This window comes from Mesoplodon bidens (assembly GCF_964165515.1).
Source record: "Mesoplodon bidens genome assembly, chromosome: 13".
NCBI classification, from domain to species: domain Eukaryota; kingdom Metazoa; phylum Chordata; class Mammalia; order Artiodactyla; family Ziphiidae; genus Mesoplodon; species Mesoplodon bidens.
The window spans coordinates 14540323-14556338 of NC_138169.1; the positions used below are offsets into that span (position 1 = coordinate 14540323).

General features: G+C 46.7%; 1 long non-coding RNA gene across 1 annotated transcript in view; it reads right to left on the bottom strand.

Annotated features, from left to right (window-relative positions):
- Positions 1–2832: 2832 nt before the first annotated feature.
- LOC308627151 overlaps positions 2833–16016 on the bottom strand; it is a 42828-nt gene continuing 29644 nt past the window's right edge. The window contains exon 3 of the long non-coding RNA XR_014017360.1: positions 2833–2908. This is a non-coding gene — a long non-coding RNA (uncharacterized lncRNA). The remainder of the gene's footprint in view (positions 2909–16016) is intronic.

A 16016-nucleotide genomic window follows, 5' to 3' on the forward strand; every position in this document is an offset into this window, starting at 1 on the left:
TGGGAAATGTCCAAGAGGCTGTGGGTCCCGCACTCAGCACAGTGCCTGGCGCACAATAAACACTCAATACTTTGCAAATATGTTGCTCTTTTTCTTAGCACCTTCACAACACTCTTCCATGGATATCCCCATTTTGTCAATGAGGAAAATGAAGCTCAGAGGGGTTTGGTGACAACCACCTAACCACAGCCCATACATGCCAGAGCCCGGCTCTCCCCCCAACCCCCACCCTTTCTGCCAGCCACGTAGCAGCATGGTTGATCAGCGGAAATTGTATTGCATCCTTTTGCTTCTCTCACAGAATCATGCAAGATTCTAGTTTTGGAAATGTGCTTTTCCTAGCTTCTTGCGGGTCTAGTTAAATCTGAGTATGACACCTGAAAGGGCTCCTAGAGATCCCCTACAACCCAATCACTGATGCTGAGATTAAAAGCAAACTGAAGCAAGGGAGAGAATAGAGGGGCTGTGTAGTTTTCACCTACCCTTATCAGGGTAACAGCTTCTCAACGTTGCTTTGGGAAAACAAACGTTCTTTTACTGGGTATAATCATAGTGGAGCTGTTGATCACGAGCTCACCACCAAAGGGAGGGCCTAGGACCCAAGCTCAGCCAACCAGATGCTCCCTCCCAGGAATTCGCATCCAAGCTGGGGCTGAAGCTTTGCAGCTCATTCATCCCTTCACCCGAGTCCGTGAAGCCCTGCTACCCAGTTCCCTTAGCGCCTGTTTTTTTCGGTGGCTTTGTTCCTCTATTCTGCAAGCTCCCTCCTATCCTTCCAGTAAATTCCTTCTTGGCATACGTTAATGAAACTCACTTTTGTTGCTTGCAATCAGAGAATTCTAAGTGATACAGGAAGGCATGCAACCAAAATCACCCAGCAAGGCAGTGGCAGTGAGGAGACTGGAACCCATTTCTGAATCCCAGTTCATTACTTCCTCTCGGGCCTGGAAAGTCGTAAGCGGCTTAATGCTTTCTTTCACCCTCTGTAGCGCTTAACAGCTCTGAGCCTCAATTTCCATAACGGAAAAAAAAATGGGAATATTAGGTCAAATACTATGAAATTGCAAGTTTTACAGTTCCAAAAAAGGGCAAATATGGGACTTGCCCTGGTGGTCCAGTGGTTAAGACTCTGTGCTTCCACTGAAGGGGACACAGGTTCAATCCCTGGTCGGGGAACTAAGATCCCACACGCCGCGCAGTGCGGCCAAAAGATTAAATAATAAAAAATACAAACGGGCAAATAGATTGGCAATATCATATGAAATGTGTCCAGATCCCAATTCCAGTTCACCAGGAGGGAGGTTTTTCCACATCAACAAGGAATTCTCTGGACACCTAGTTGGTGTTCAGTTTCAATTCTGACACTACCTGGAGATAGGGTCAGATTCCACAGGTTAAGGGCTCAGTCCCACGAGACTGTCCCTCCCGCCCCACCCCACCCCATCAGACACCAGTCAAAAGCCCAAGTTGTTACTTCTGCTTCTGACCTACCAGTCACAAACTGGGGGTTCCAAAGGCCCCCTCCAACTCAGGATCCCCGCTGGAAGTCCAGATTGTTACCTATACTTCTGACCAACTAGCTATAAATCAGAGGTTCCCATCACCCCCTCCTTGAGTTCAATTGATTTGCTAGAGCAGCTTACAGAACTCAGGAAACCCATTTACTCACTAGATTACCAGTTCATTATAAAAGCATATAACTCAAGAATAACCAGGTGGGAGAGATGCACGGAGCAAGGCACGTGGGAAGGGGCACAAGGCTTCTATGCCCTCTCTGAGGGCACCATTCTCCCCAAATATCCATGGGTTTGCCGACCTAGAAGCTCTCGGAACCTCCTCCTTTTGTGGTTTTTATGGAGGCTTCAGTGCACAGCCATGATTGATTACATCATTGACCATTGGCAATTGGTATCACTCTCTAGCCCCTCCCCGCCTCCCCGGAGGCTGGGAGTGGGGCTGAAAGTTCCAACCCTCTAATCCCTTGATTGGATATCCGGGCAATCAGCCCCCATCCTTAGGTGCTTCCAAAAGTCACCTCATTCACATAACAAAAGACACATTTATCAGCTCTCATCACTCAGGAAATTCCAAGGGTTTTAGGAGCTCTGTGCCAGAAACAGGAACGAAGACCAGATACATATTTCTTATCATAAATCACAGTATCACAATCACCAACGCCCCACCTGGCTTCACCCGGCCCTCGTCTCACTGGTGGTGTGTAGCCCTCCTCTCCAAGATCTCACAATGGGAATGTAATGACTTCTGTGACTCAAAAGTCCAGGAGTGGATTCTAGTCTCAGGCAGAGATGGATCCAAACATTCAAACTAAGCCTTTGTGAATTTCCCCTCCCATCTCTCAGCTTCAAGTCTCATTTAGTTGACTTTCTTCCAAACAGGCTCTCACCTCACGGTAGCAAAGAAGACCCTCAGAAACTCCAAGCTAACATCCTACTAAAGTAGCAACCCCAGGCAAGAAGGTGTTCCAATTTCTTCACCATCCTATTAAGAGTCCCAAGAATGAATCCCATTGTCCTTCCTGGTTTAGGTCGGTCACATGGTCACCCATGAGCCAATCACTCTGGCCAGGAGTCAGAATGCTCAGATTGGTCAGGCCTTGGTCACGCGCCCACCCCTGGACCTTGGGGATGTGGGTCAGCTTCACCTGAATTGTCTGGACACAGAACAGAGGAGGGGCAGTTTCCAAAGGAAAAATCAGGGTCATTTACACAAATGGAAAAGCAGGAAAAACTGTCGATGCCCACCCTATATGTCCTGCTGGTTCACAGTGGCATAGTTGTACATAGTTCAATGCACAGATCTGGGTCATACATACCTGCATCTGGAAGCTGCCTCCATCACTTTCCAGAACTTGGGCAAAGGTAATCTCACTGAGCATCAGTTTCCTCATCTGTAAAGTGGACAGAAAACAAGTTTCAGCCTACAGATTTATAAAGGTTAGAAAAAAAGCAAAAATAATAGGAAGTCTGTCACAAAAACAGTAATAATAATACAGTAAATATTGTTACTTTGAAAAATTCTCAGCTCTCAATGCCCATAAATATCCTAGTTCCTGGCTTCTAGATGGGATTCTCTTGTCTTTCACTGTCCTCTTTCTTCCTCAGTTATTTGATGCTTTGCCTTTTTTTTTTCCTTTCAAAGATCAAATACACACACACATACCCCCACACACATACACATACACACTCACAAACACGAGTCCAGCCCAAATAACCCACTCATATAAAATAGAGGAGGAAGTGAAGATCTGTGGAATTCATTTATATTCAGCTGTGAGCAGCCAGAGACTCGTGTAGTGGAAAATATGCAAAAGGATTAAAGGAGGAAAGAAGATATTAAAATTGTAATTTTCCCAATCATATTGAGACATTTCGTTCAGCCCTAATGACAGGATGCTTAGCACATCTGTCAAAAACTGTGCTACATTTCCAAGTAGAAACTAAATAAATTGAGTTTCTGCTCAGTGACAGCATAGGCTGAGATTGCTGTGAGTTCTGTTCCACTTTTTTTTTTTTTGCCTTCTTTTCTCTCCAAGCCATTTTGTTTTTGTTACCGTCTTTGTGAGATTTGCTCCTGTTTTCTCTCTTGTTCTTCTTCCTTCCACGCAAGTTGGAAAGGACCTGAGTCTGCATGGACCAGGAAAGTCCACCGGACAGCTTCCAGAGGCTCCACATAGGTCGCAGGATACAGTATAAGGTCTAATGATCAGGCCCTGTGGGTCCCACCTGGATGCTGACTTCAGCAAAGACCCCATATCTACTCCTTTTTCTAGTGGCCGATGCAGGAGGCCAAGATCAGTTAGGCAGAGAAAGGAAGGCTGTGATTTGGTGTCCCACGTGGTCTGTGGTTGAACTGATATTAGCCAGTGGTGGGCAAAAAACGGATGAAATCTATGGTCAATGGGTAAGAGAAGGGCACAGTTTCAAGGATAAACCTGGGCGCTTCCTTGGGTCTGAAGAACCTAATTTAGTGGTGAGCTGGTTCCTAGGATTTCCACTAACATCAGTGGAGCCCCACTAATGCAAGATCAGCATCGGGCGCTTCTCGGCTGGATATCTTTTTTGTTGCTGTTTTGTTTATTTTTTTTTTGAAGCTTAATCGATTGTAGAGCTATCTGGTGGGACCTATAACCCCATGAGCTATATTTTATATATGGGTTTTGTTTTCTGGTTTTTGGCCATGCGGGATCTTAGTTCCCTGCCCAGGGATCGAATCCACTCCCCCTGCGTTGGGAGCATGGAGTCTTAACCACTGGATCCCCAGGGAAGTCCCATTGGCTGGATATCTTGATGGCACTCCACCATGCTGGTGCTCAGGTCATCTCACCCACATACCTTAAGGTGTGGCACTCCTTTCTGCCTTTCAGGGTAACACTAGGGCACCAGCCTCAGAGGGACAAGGGACAGCAAAGCCCAGAGATGTAATCAACACACTGAAATCACACATCCTTGAATGGATGGGGCATTCAAGAGCGGAAAACCTGAAACTGAGTCAGAGGAACTTGGATCAATTAGATGCAAGGAAGAGATAGCTGAGGAACTCTTGAAAATATTTTCCAAGCCAGTGGCAAGAGAATGAGCTTGGAGAGGGAGACGTGGGCCAGATCTGGAAGGATTCGAGCATCACACTAGGCACACATGGAAGCCATGGAAGGGCGGAGAGCAGGACAGTGATGATCAGAGTTGCATTTCAGAAGATCACGCAGGCTGCGGGGTAAAGAATGGATGGAGGGAGGGAAGAGTGGAAACAGTTGACAGAAGGCTCCTGTGGAAATCTAGAAAAGAGAGGGGGATGGCCAGATCGAAGACACTGGGAAGAGAATGGAGACAGGTCAACAGCTCCAAGAACTGTTCAAGAAATAGGATTAGAAAGAAAGACAGGTCTTCCCTGGTGGCGCAGTGGTTGGGAGTCCGCCTGCCAATGCAGGGGACACGGGTTCGTGCCCTGGTCCGGGAAGATCCCACATGCTGCAGAGCGGCTGGGCCCATGAGCCATGGCAGCTGAGCCTGTGCGTCTGGAGCCTGTGCTCTGCAACGGGAGAGGCCACAACAGTGAGGGGCCCGCGTACCGCAAAAAAAAAAGAAAGAAAGAAAGAAAGACAGTTTTAGGCACAAGAGACAAGGGGTGAGCACCTAAAAACTTCCACCCTAAGAAGAGTTAGTCTAAGCTATTCCCCTACCTTTAGTTTATCTAACACAAGTTAGAAATCTTTTTTTTTTCCTTTAAGTTGTGCTCATGGACCTATGGTGTCCCTACATGTCTCCTGTCATCATCCTTGTGCAGAATGCTTGATCTAGCAGGCTCTGAAATCAGACTGCCAGGGTACGGTTGTATTATTTAGAGTCTTCATTAGAAGCATGTAGAGATTGGATGCATTTAATAGTTCTCTTTGATGATCTACTTAGTAGGTGAGAAGAATTAAAGGGCTGAGATTTTGAAAGCTCCAGAACATTTAGCAAGCCAATGTCCTTACCCAAATTCAAAAGGATGTGATCTTAATGCAGCCCTTGGCAATGGAGTCAGGAAGGCAAAGCTGTGATGGAGAGACACTGTTCTATGTAAAGAAGAGAAAAAATACTTTCAGGAACTCAAAGCTTAGAGCTAATTTTGAAGAAACACTGAACGGTCCCCAGCCCTCTAGCGAAAAGCACACGTATCTGCCAGCCTGTTGTCAAATACCAGCTAATCAACAATCCAAGTTGCTAAGATTGTCTATCCAGTGGATCTTATCCAAACAGGCTGTCCTCAGGCTGAGCAGGGCACAACTAAAGGAGTAACCAGGGTGGGTAAACTCACCACCCTAGAGTAAATTAAGAGTTCATTACTCAATCCAGATCACAAATGGAAATGTTCTACATGGACATTGACCATCCTTCATGAGTAAGATAACTGATCATCCCAGTGTGTCTGGGACTTTCAGGGCTAAAACAGGGAAAGTCCCAGGCAAAGTCGGACCCCTGAGCCCCACTTGGAGCTCACATCACCATTTTGAATGGTATCCTTTTCAATGGTGACTTCAGAAAACATACTGACCAATGTGGGGTCCATTTTACTGGGAAGGAAAGAAAATCAATTTGCTCCCTTGCATCTATTCCATCCATCTTTTCCAGTGGAAAGGAAAGTGTCTCTTGTGCTACAGCGGTGAGTGCTACAGCTAAAGTGTCTCTTGCGCTACAGCGGTGAGTGCTCTGAAATCAGATGCAATGGGCTTAAATACTTGCTTTCCTCTATAAAATGGGAGCATGCCTAACTCATGCCTCTGATGTTAGAAAATGTATGGCAACGCAGTGCTGAACGCAGTGCCTGGCTTGTAGTAAGTATTCAAAGCCATGAGCTGTTTTTTATTATTAGAACTTTCCATCGAACCCCACCCCAACCCCAATCCTCTTGATGGAACGCTACTTAGAGCTTCCAATCTCTCTCTTGGCATTTCCCATTTGACCTAGGCTGTGAGGAGCTTCTGTAATTCATCCTCCCTTCCCCGGGACTTAACTGATAGAGTCCAGTCACCAAGTTCCTCTTTGCAAATTTGTAACTGAGAAGATTTAGAAAACCTTTGACTAAAGTGACTAACATGACTGAATATGAAAGGAAAGCGGAACAATCATGTCTTTCCTTAAGAAGGAATGGGTTATCTCGTGGGGGAAGGGAGTTTTCTAAGCCCCGAAGATGTTTGTTAATGGACATACTGTGTATAAAAAGCTTAACGTGGTGATCCAAACAATGCCACCGTCAAATTATTATCTCTTACCTGAACAATAGCAGTGGCCTCCTAACTGGACTACTGCTTCTGCCTTTTGGCCCAAGAGTCTGTTCTCTACCCTGCAGCCAGAGGAATCTTTTTATTTATTTGTTGGGTGGGTGGGGGTGCCACATGGCTTGCAGGATCTCTGGTTCCCAGACCAGGGACTGAACCTGGGGCCGCGGCAGTGAAAGCCCTAAGTTCCCAGGGACTTAGGGAAGTACTGGACTTAAGTACTGGACTTACTCCCCAGAGGGATCTTTTTTTTTTGCGGTAGGTGGGCCTCTCACTGTTGTGGCCTCTCCCTTTGCGGAGCACAGGCTCCGGACGCGCAGGCTCAGTGGCCATGGCTCATGGGTCCAGCCGCTCCGCGGCATGTGGACCAGGAAACGAACCCGTGTCCCCTGCATCGGCAGGCGGACTCTCAACCATTACGCCACCAGGGAAGCCCCCAGAGGGATCTTTTAAAAATGTAAGGCAGCTGCCCTGGTGTCCACAGGAGAAAGGATAAACTGCTTATCCAGACAAAGAAATACTACCTCACAATAAACAAACAAAAAAAAGTACTGGTCCAATTTAGAGCATGGGTGAATTTCAAATACATTATGCTGAGTGAAAGAAGCCTTACACAAGACTACATACTGCATGATTCCATTTATATAAAGTTCTGGAATAGGCAAAACTCACATATGGTGAGAAAAATAAGAACAGTGGTTGCCTGGGGGCAGGGCAGGAGGGAGAGGTACAGTGTTAATACTCTCTAGCTTGATAGGGGTTAGGGCTGCACAGGTATGTCAAAAATTGTCAAAATTCAAAGAATGACAAGCTTAAGATTTGTGCATTTCACTGTATGTAAATTTTCTCTTTAAAAACAAATATTGAACTCTGCTTAGTGATATGCATGCCTAAATGTTTGGGGATGAGGTCACAGGATGTCTGCAAGTTATTTTTGAAATGCAACAAAACAAAAAGATGAATTGATAGATGGATAGAGGGATGAATACAGGACTAGACGTGATGAAGCAAACAGAGGAAAATGTGAAGTGTAGAATCCACTCGGTGGGTACATGGGTACTCTCCACATAATTTTTCAACTTCTCTATATGCTTGAAATTTTTCATAATAAAAAATGGGGGAGGGCTTCCCTGGTGGCACAGTAGTTGAGAGTCCGCCTGCTGATGCAGGGAACACGGGTTCGTGCCCGGGTCCAGGAAGATCGATCCCACATGCCGCGGAGCGGCTGAGCCCGTGAGCCATGGCCGCTGAGCCTGCACGTCCGGAGGCTGTGCTCCGCAACGGGAGAGGCCACAACAGTGAGAGGCTCTCGTACCGCAAAAAAAAAAAAAAAAGGGGGGGTGAAATTCCCTGGTGGTCCAGTGGTTAGAACTCCGAGCTTTCGCTGCCGAGGGCCTGGGTTTGATCCCTGGTAGGGGAGCTGAGATCCCACAAACTGCAGCAGTGTGGCCAAAAAAAATGTTTTTAATAAAAAATAAATTTTAAAAACGGGGTGGGGTGGGGAAGGGGAGTAGAAAGGGAGATATGTCACTCCTTTTTTTTTTTTTTCTTTTGCGGTACGCAGGCCCCTCACTGTTGTGGCCTCTGCCGTTGCAGAGCACAGGCTCCGGACGCACAGGCTCAGCGGCCATGGCTCACGGGCCCAGCCGCCCCGCGGCATGTGGGATCTTCCCGGACCGGGGCACGAACCCGTGTCCCCTGCATCGGCAGGCGGACTCTCAACCACTGCGCCACCAGGGAAGCCCTGTCACTCCTTTTTAAAATAGCTTCCCTGTTTTAGTCAGATGCAAAGCCACAGCACTTGCCCTAGCAGGGTCTACAGGATCTGGGCTCCTTTTGACCCCTAACTCTCTGGCCTCATTTCCTGCCACCGTCTAAACAATCTTCAACGATGATTGAAGCCTCTCGACCACCTTACTTCCAGTCATGGCAGCCTCCTTGTACATCCTCCAACATACCAACCTTGTGCTGGTGTCAGAGCCTTTGCTCTTCTGTTCGTTCTGCCTGGAACACTGTTCCCCCATTTCACAAGCTCGATTCCCTGACTTCTGCAGTCTCTGCCCGCGTGTCACCTCCTGACCACTCTATATGAAACAGCGCTTCCTCCCATCACTCTCCATCCCTTTACTTATTTTAGGTTTTTATCACCTGCTGGTACAATATTCATTTGTTTATTGCCTATCCCCGCTCCCCCCCCCAGCAATATAGCCACTTTGCTTTGTTCCTTGTGGTATGTTGGCACCTAGAATGGCACCTGGTAGATGTTCCTTCAATACTCATTTAATAAACACGTGAATGAATACATGTGATGCTGACACTACCAATGGTAATCTTAACTGAGTATTTGGTAAGTGCTGGCCCAGAGCTAAACCATTGACTCCCATGCTGTCAAACAGCCTATGGCTATTTTGACAAGTGAGAAAAATCAGAGTTTGAAAGATTGATTTACCCAAAGACAAGGGTCAGGGCTGGAAAAATCCAACCTAGCTCTTCAGTTCCAAAGCCCAGAATCTTTCCACCTTGCCACAGGGCAGGGAGGGTCTAGAAGAGGGAGTCACAGGGGAGAGAAGGTGTGAGCAGGTCGCCAGGACTACCCTAACTGCAGACGGAAAGACCCAGGTGCTGGACTTCCCTGGTGGTGCAGTAGCCGGGGGGCCACAACCACTGAGCCAGCACTCTAGAGTCCGCGAGCCACAACTACTAAGCCCATGTGCCACAACTACTGAAGCCCGCACGCCTAGAGCCTGTGCTCTGCAACAAGAGAAGCCACCGCAACGAGAAGCCCGTGCATCACAACGAAGAGTAGCCCCCGCTCGCCGCAACTAGAGAAAGCCCTCGTGTAGCAACAAAGACCCAACGCAGCCAAAAATAAATAAATTAATTAATTTTAAGAAAAAAAAGACCCAGGTGCCCACACATCCAAGGACATCAGACTCTTCTCCATCGTCAAACTTCCAATGACACCTGGTGCCCCCAGCCCCCAGTCTACCAGGATCAAATGGGCTGACCAGCATTACTACTGGGCTTCCAAACTTGAGCGGCTCTGGTACATCATGGTCTGTGTTTTTTTGGGTTTTTGGGTTGTTTTTTTGTTTTTCTTTTTTTTTGTGGTTTTTTTTGGCTGTGCCACGTGGCTTCCAGGATCTTAGTTCCCCCACCAGGGATTGAACCCAGGCCCCAGCAGTGAAAGAGCAGAGCCCTAACCACTGGACCACCAGGAAAGTCCCTGGTCTATGTTAATAAACTGCCTTTCAGTTGCAAAGATGACCTTAACCCCCATATCAAACACCTTTCTTCTGTTTCCTCTTATACACAGGCTATATCTATTGACCTTAACACAGCATTTTTTTTAATAAGTGCTGAAAAATGTTAGTTTTCTCCAAGGTTAACTAGTCCATATCATATGATCAAGTTCAACATATGGGGGAAAAATGTCAAGAACATTTGCAATTATTCATAGATAATCAGTCAGTGAATGGGCATTCAAGAAGGGAGGGGCACGTCAGTTGTTGCTACATGTGTGTACTGAGCACGTACTATGTGCCAGGCATTGTATCAGACACGAGGGGATGAGGAAGTGGGGAATGGAGTGTGTTCCCCGCAGAGCCCAGTCACTTCCTGTGTGACCTTGGCCAAGTTACTCAAGCACTCTGAAACTTGGTTGCCTCATCTGAAAAGTGGAGATAATTTCACCTCCTTAAAAATGCTTTTATTGTGAGGAACACAGGAGACAATGTACATTACAGGGTTTAACACAGTGGCCAGAAGACAACAGCCCACGAAAAACATGCTAGTTCCGTGCCCATGTCTCCCTCCCCTGCTCCCTCCCACTTCAAGGAGACCCTGAGACATACATGGGGAATTCTGAGGTCTGGGCAGACCAGGTTAAGTGCTCCAAGTGAGGAAGTGGCCCACAGACTATTTAATTCTTTAATTCTATGCCTAGGAATACTCACAAAGGAGGTATTTTTGTCCCCATGTTACAGATGGGAAAACTAAAGTTCAGAGAGAATAAGTAACTTGGCCAAGATAATACGGTTTTTAAGCTTTAGAAGCCTCCAGTTCTTGTCTTGTTCATCTCATGGTAGAGAGAGATGGATTCCAACCAGCTGCAGAAACCCAGAACGGCTGCTTGGAGGATGTAGCCATTTCAAGAGTCTATCTTCACAGCATAAAGATCTGTTTTCCTCTAATACCAAACTCGGCATTCCTGAGGAGTCTGCATCCTGGATTCCATAACCCAGAGCTTTGCCACTTTCTTTCCAGCTTTGGCTTTAGCCCAAGTGGACATCGGCACAAATTTCCTCCTCTGAACACAAGTAAAACATTCAGATTCACAGAGACCTCCACCCGACACCACCCATCTCCGTCCCTTGTTATCCCCATATCTAAAGAGATTTGAGAAAGATGCTGCTCGAAATCTCTTTGTGAACTCCCTCCCACTGGTTGGTTATGTCAGACCTACATTTTTGTCTCTTGGTGACAGGGTTTTTTAAAAAGGAGAGGGGAAATCCAGCAGATACTAAGACATCCTCCTCAGACTGGAGGACTGACCACCCTACCATTAAAAATATGCATGTTCTGGTTATTTACAATTACCTGTTTGTTTGGGAAGGATTTTTTCTTTCTTCCACGTCCCCTAGCTGTGTATACAGTGAAGAGGATGGTGCTGAGCCTGTAAGATTTTTTTTTTCCCTCCCTGTGTTTATCCACCAAAGAAAGTATTTTAAGTACTTTGTTTCCATTATGCTATTCTGAGCCCATTACTTGGTGGGGTGATTAAAGATGGCTTTTGGCAAGAGAAGAGAAAGCAAAGTGTTTGTTACTTAAATGACTGCTAGCCTTTCCCAGGCAGTCTTCAAAGGGGAAAACATAAACACATGGCATTCAAAATACATATTGGCTTGGTACTGGGAGCCCTGGAGGACATCTGGCCCTTCACCTTTGCCTGGAATCTGAGGAGCTGGGACAGGAGGCATGAAAAGGGCTCCTTCTAGGGCATCTTGAAGGCAACTGACCTCTCTGGGTTCTTCTATCTTCCTCCTCACCTGTGTGGTCCTTGATTCTTTCCCCTGACTGGGGTCTTCTTGGGTTACTTCCCAACCCTTCCAATTGTGTTTGGATCCAACCATGGACAAGACATATGGGCTCTCTACGTTCAGTTCACGGGGCTTAAAGTCTTCTGGCATGGTCTACAGGCCTTAATCAAAAGAATCCCACAAGCATGTTTCCAAGAGGTGATAAATTTCACAATGGAGAAGGACAGGGCGTGTAGTGGGCCCGAGAGTAGGAATGAGAATTTCTCCTGGGGTCAGGGAGGACTTCCTTTCATGTGCAAATCTGAAAGATAAGCCCAAACTGGGTAGGAAGGGGTCTCCTAAGCAAAGGCAGCGAGGAGAGAACAGGACTTTTTTTCAAAAAAGGGAAAGAAGGCGGGGTAGCTGGAATCCAGAGGACAAGGGCAAGGTGATGTAAACAGGTCAGAGAGGTCTTGGGTGCCCGTCCCCCCAGTATAACCACATAGCAGGTGCTAAATACAAGGTAGTGAAAAAAGGAGTGGGAGGAGGAAGTGTCAGCTGGAATAGAAGGGGCCAATCCCTGCTTGCTTATCTTAACAGCCGGGTGGCCTTTGGTAAGCCTCAATTTCCTCATCTGTCGAATGGGTATCATTTGCCCTACCTCAAAGGGCGTGTGTTAGGTACATAGTTGGAGCTTAACTTCAATGCTGCACTTTCCCTGTTTCACTGAGAATCTTGGGAGACTTGCATGAAGCCAAAAAGACCCATCTCTGATGGATGGTTCATTTGGATGAAGGCCCAAGACCTGTCAGTCCCACTGGCCAGGGGACCTCACTGCAAGGTTGTTGTAATCACTTACCCTCCATCCCTCCAGTCAGAAGGCGCCTCTTTGAAGTCAACATCTGATCTCTCCCCGGGATCTTGGGGACATTAGTATCTCCCTGGCCTATCTCCCAAACTATTGGGACAAGCCGAGGAGATAAAGGGTGGGTGAGGTCTTCAGAGGATTCCTGTTCCCCTCCCTGGGCTGGGGAGGAAATCTGCATTGGTCTAGATAGGGTTACAAGTTGCACAAAAGCATTTTCCCTGAACTCACACCCTTAAGTCAAGGGCCTCTCGAATTCAAAATGGCACCTGCAAGTTCGGGCATGTCCAGAGCGCTGAAAACATCTGGGAATCTCTCTCTTCTGGAGCCAAGCGGGCAGCTTCAGAACTCCAACTGCTCAGGCAAAGTGAAAGCACAGGCTGGGGCAGCCCCCGTGCTTCCTCTGCTCTGACGTCTCGGGTGCCAGCTCCACGCTGGGTGCTTTTCTCCACCCCTCTGCATTTCCTGGTCTCCGCCATTCTGTGGGACAGGGATAAGCCTTCCCGCTTTTTTTTTTTTTTTTTTTTTGCAGTACGCGGGCCTCTCCCTGTTGTGACCTCTCCCGTTGCGGAGCACAGGCTCCGGACACGCAGGCTCAGCGGCCATGGCTCACGGGCCCAGCCACTCCGCGGCATGTGGGATCTTCCCGGACCGGGGCACGAACCCGTGTCCCCTGCATCCGCAGGCGGACTCTCAACCACTGCACCACCAGGGAAGCCCAGCCTTCCCGCTTTTGACAGATTTGATCAAGTGAGAAATTCAGCTACTTGCCCAGAGTCTCAGTTATGAAATGGAAAAGAGAACTCCTGATCCTGAACGCACACACAGGTCTTTAGTCTTCAGTGCTGTCTTGATGGCTATTTAGCTGCCCCCACCCTCCATCCAAAAATTAGATTACCTGGGACCCAAGGAGGCCCTCCAAGAATGCTCAAGTGGATGGAAGTCTCCAGGTGGGGGGTGTCTGCTTTGAATGTTGAAATTGGATTTCTAGAGACTCCCAGGCTACCAACAGATCACTGACATCTTACATCCTTTGAGTTCTCTTCCAATCCCGTCTCCTCTGCTAACCTCACTCGAGTTCTAGAAGGTACAACCACAATCATCATCATCATAATTGGCCCCATTTATTAAGTACTCTCCAAGTGTTAGATACTGACCCAAGCAATAGGTATCTCCTCACGGTATGAACTTCAGCACCTGATAAACTGCTGCATCATCATCCCCATTTCACAGATGAGCAAAGTAAGGCTCAGAGGGGGGAAAGCCTTCACCCAAGGTCACAGCTGGTAAGTGGCAGAGTCAAATCTGAAATTCCATCTGGCTGATCCCAAGTTCTCAACCACCTCAACCCTGCCTGCTTTTCTGCCTTCACACTTCGACAACGGTCAAAAAGACAGCACCAAAATCTAGTGAAATTCTGCCCAAGGAACCCTGAGGCCCGACCCAGGATTTGCCCGTCCCTCTCCACCTCCACCTCCAGGCATCAGGGTCCCTGCCTGTGGAATAAAGACACCCTAGGTCTTGCTCAAATCCTGACAACAGCAACTCAACGCAGAAGCAGCATCCCCCGCATCCTCAACCCCATCCCAGTCCTCAATCCTCCTTAGGACCCTTCTCTCTTCATACGGAAAACGGGTGAGGGCTTCAACAACTCACCCTGTTTCTCCTGCTGACCTGCAAGGAGGAAGGCAGATGCCTGAAGTCATAGCTGGGCTCCTTTGGGCCCCAGGGCAACACACCCTGGGCTTTCCCTCAGGCTATTCCCATTCTGGGAGCTTGACCTGGCCTTTTCCATGCCTGAAATTCTCCTTCATTGACTAGAGTCTAGATCCTGAGGTTGGAATCTGAGCCCTGCCCTCCAGGATTTAGCACCATCTTGACTGTGGGCTTTGAGCAGGGGTAGACCTAAGCCTTTAGGGCCAGACAGAGCTGGATTCACATCTCAGTCCTGCCAGGAACCAGCTGCATCGTCCTTGTCCCTGTGAAAGACACTTAGGGGGTTCAACGTTGATAAAGGTCCTACTGTGTGTTAGGAACTTGGTTACAGGGCACAGTGTTGAATAGAGAAACAAGATCCCCGCCATCTCAGAGCTTTCTTTCTAGTTGGAAAAGTGGGGAGAGGGGAGCAAGTACATAGGAGATTTTCAGAGGTAAATAAAAAAAGGTAGAAGGATAGGAAATGGCAGGGGGATCCTATTTAATGCACAGCGAATGTCTTCCTAAGGAGAGAACATTTGATCAGGAAGACTACCATATGAAGGGCCAGGGAAAGAGCATGCAGGCAGAGGGAACAGCAAAGGAGCTTGCTGTGCTTCGAGGCCAAAATAAAGGTCAATGTGGCAGAAAGGGAGTGAACCTGAAGGACAGGAATGTAGGACAGGATTGGAGGATGTCAAGAGCCAGATGACAGAAGGCTTTGTAGATCACAAAACAGAGTTTGGATTTTATTTTAGAGCCATGGAGAGCCATTGGAGGGTTTTAAGAACTTTTTTCACTCTTTTACAAAAGAAACTGTCTTAAGGATCTGTCAGACTCTTCCAAAGTGGCTGTACCATTTTGCGTTCCCACTGGGCATTCCAGTTGCTCCACATCTTTCTCAATACTTGGCATGGGTGGTCTTTTAAATTTTAGCCATTGTGTTGGGTGTGTAGTGATATATTGTTACTGTTTTCATTTTTATTTTCCTGATGACTAATGGTGTTGAGTACTTTTTTATGTGCTTTTTGATTGTTCATATATCTCCTTCTTTTGCCTCTTTTAAAATTGGGTCATTTGTCTTCTTATTAGTGAGTCATAGGATTTCTTTTAATATTCTGGATACATGTCCTTTGTCAGATAAATGATTTACAGATATTTTTCCCAGACTATGATTTGCCTTTTCATTTTCTCAACAGGGTGTTTCAAAGAGCAGAAGTTTTAAATCTTGATAAAGTCCATTTTATCTTTTTTTTTAATTTTACGGTTTATGCTTTTTGTGTCCTAAGAAATCTGTGCCTATTCCAAGGTCACAAAGATTTCCTAGTGTTCTCTTCCTAGTTCTCTTCTTCTAGAAGTTATATAATTTTAGCTCTTTGGTTTTGTTTTATCTTATATTGTTTACCTTAGGTTAGAAAGTTAAATATACACTTACCATACATCTCAACAATTCAACTCTTAGATATCTACCCAAGGCAAAGAGAATCTTATGTCCACAAAAAGACTTACACTTGATGTTCATATCAGCATTATTCATAATAGTCAAAAACTGGACATAACCCAAATATCCATCCACAGGTGAACAGATACACAGTAGTACACCCATGTGATGGAATGCTACCCATCAATAATAAGGAACCAAACTTGATCCATACAACAACAA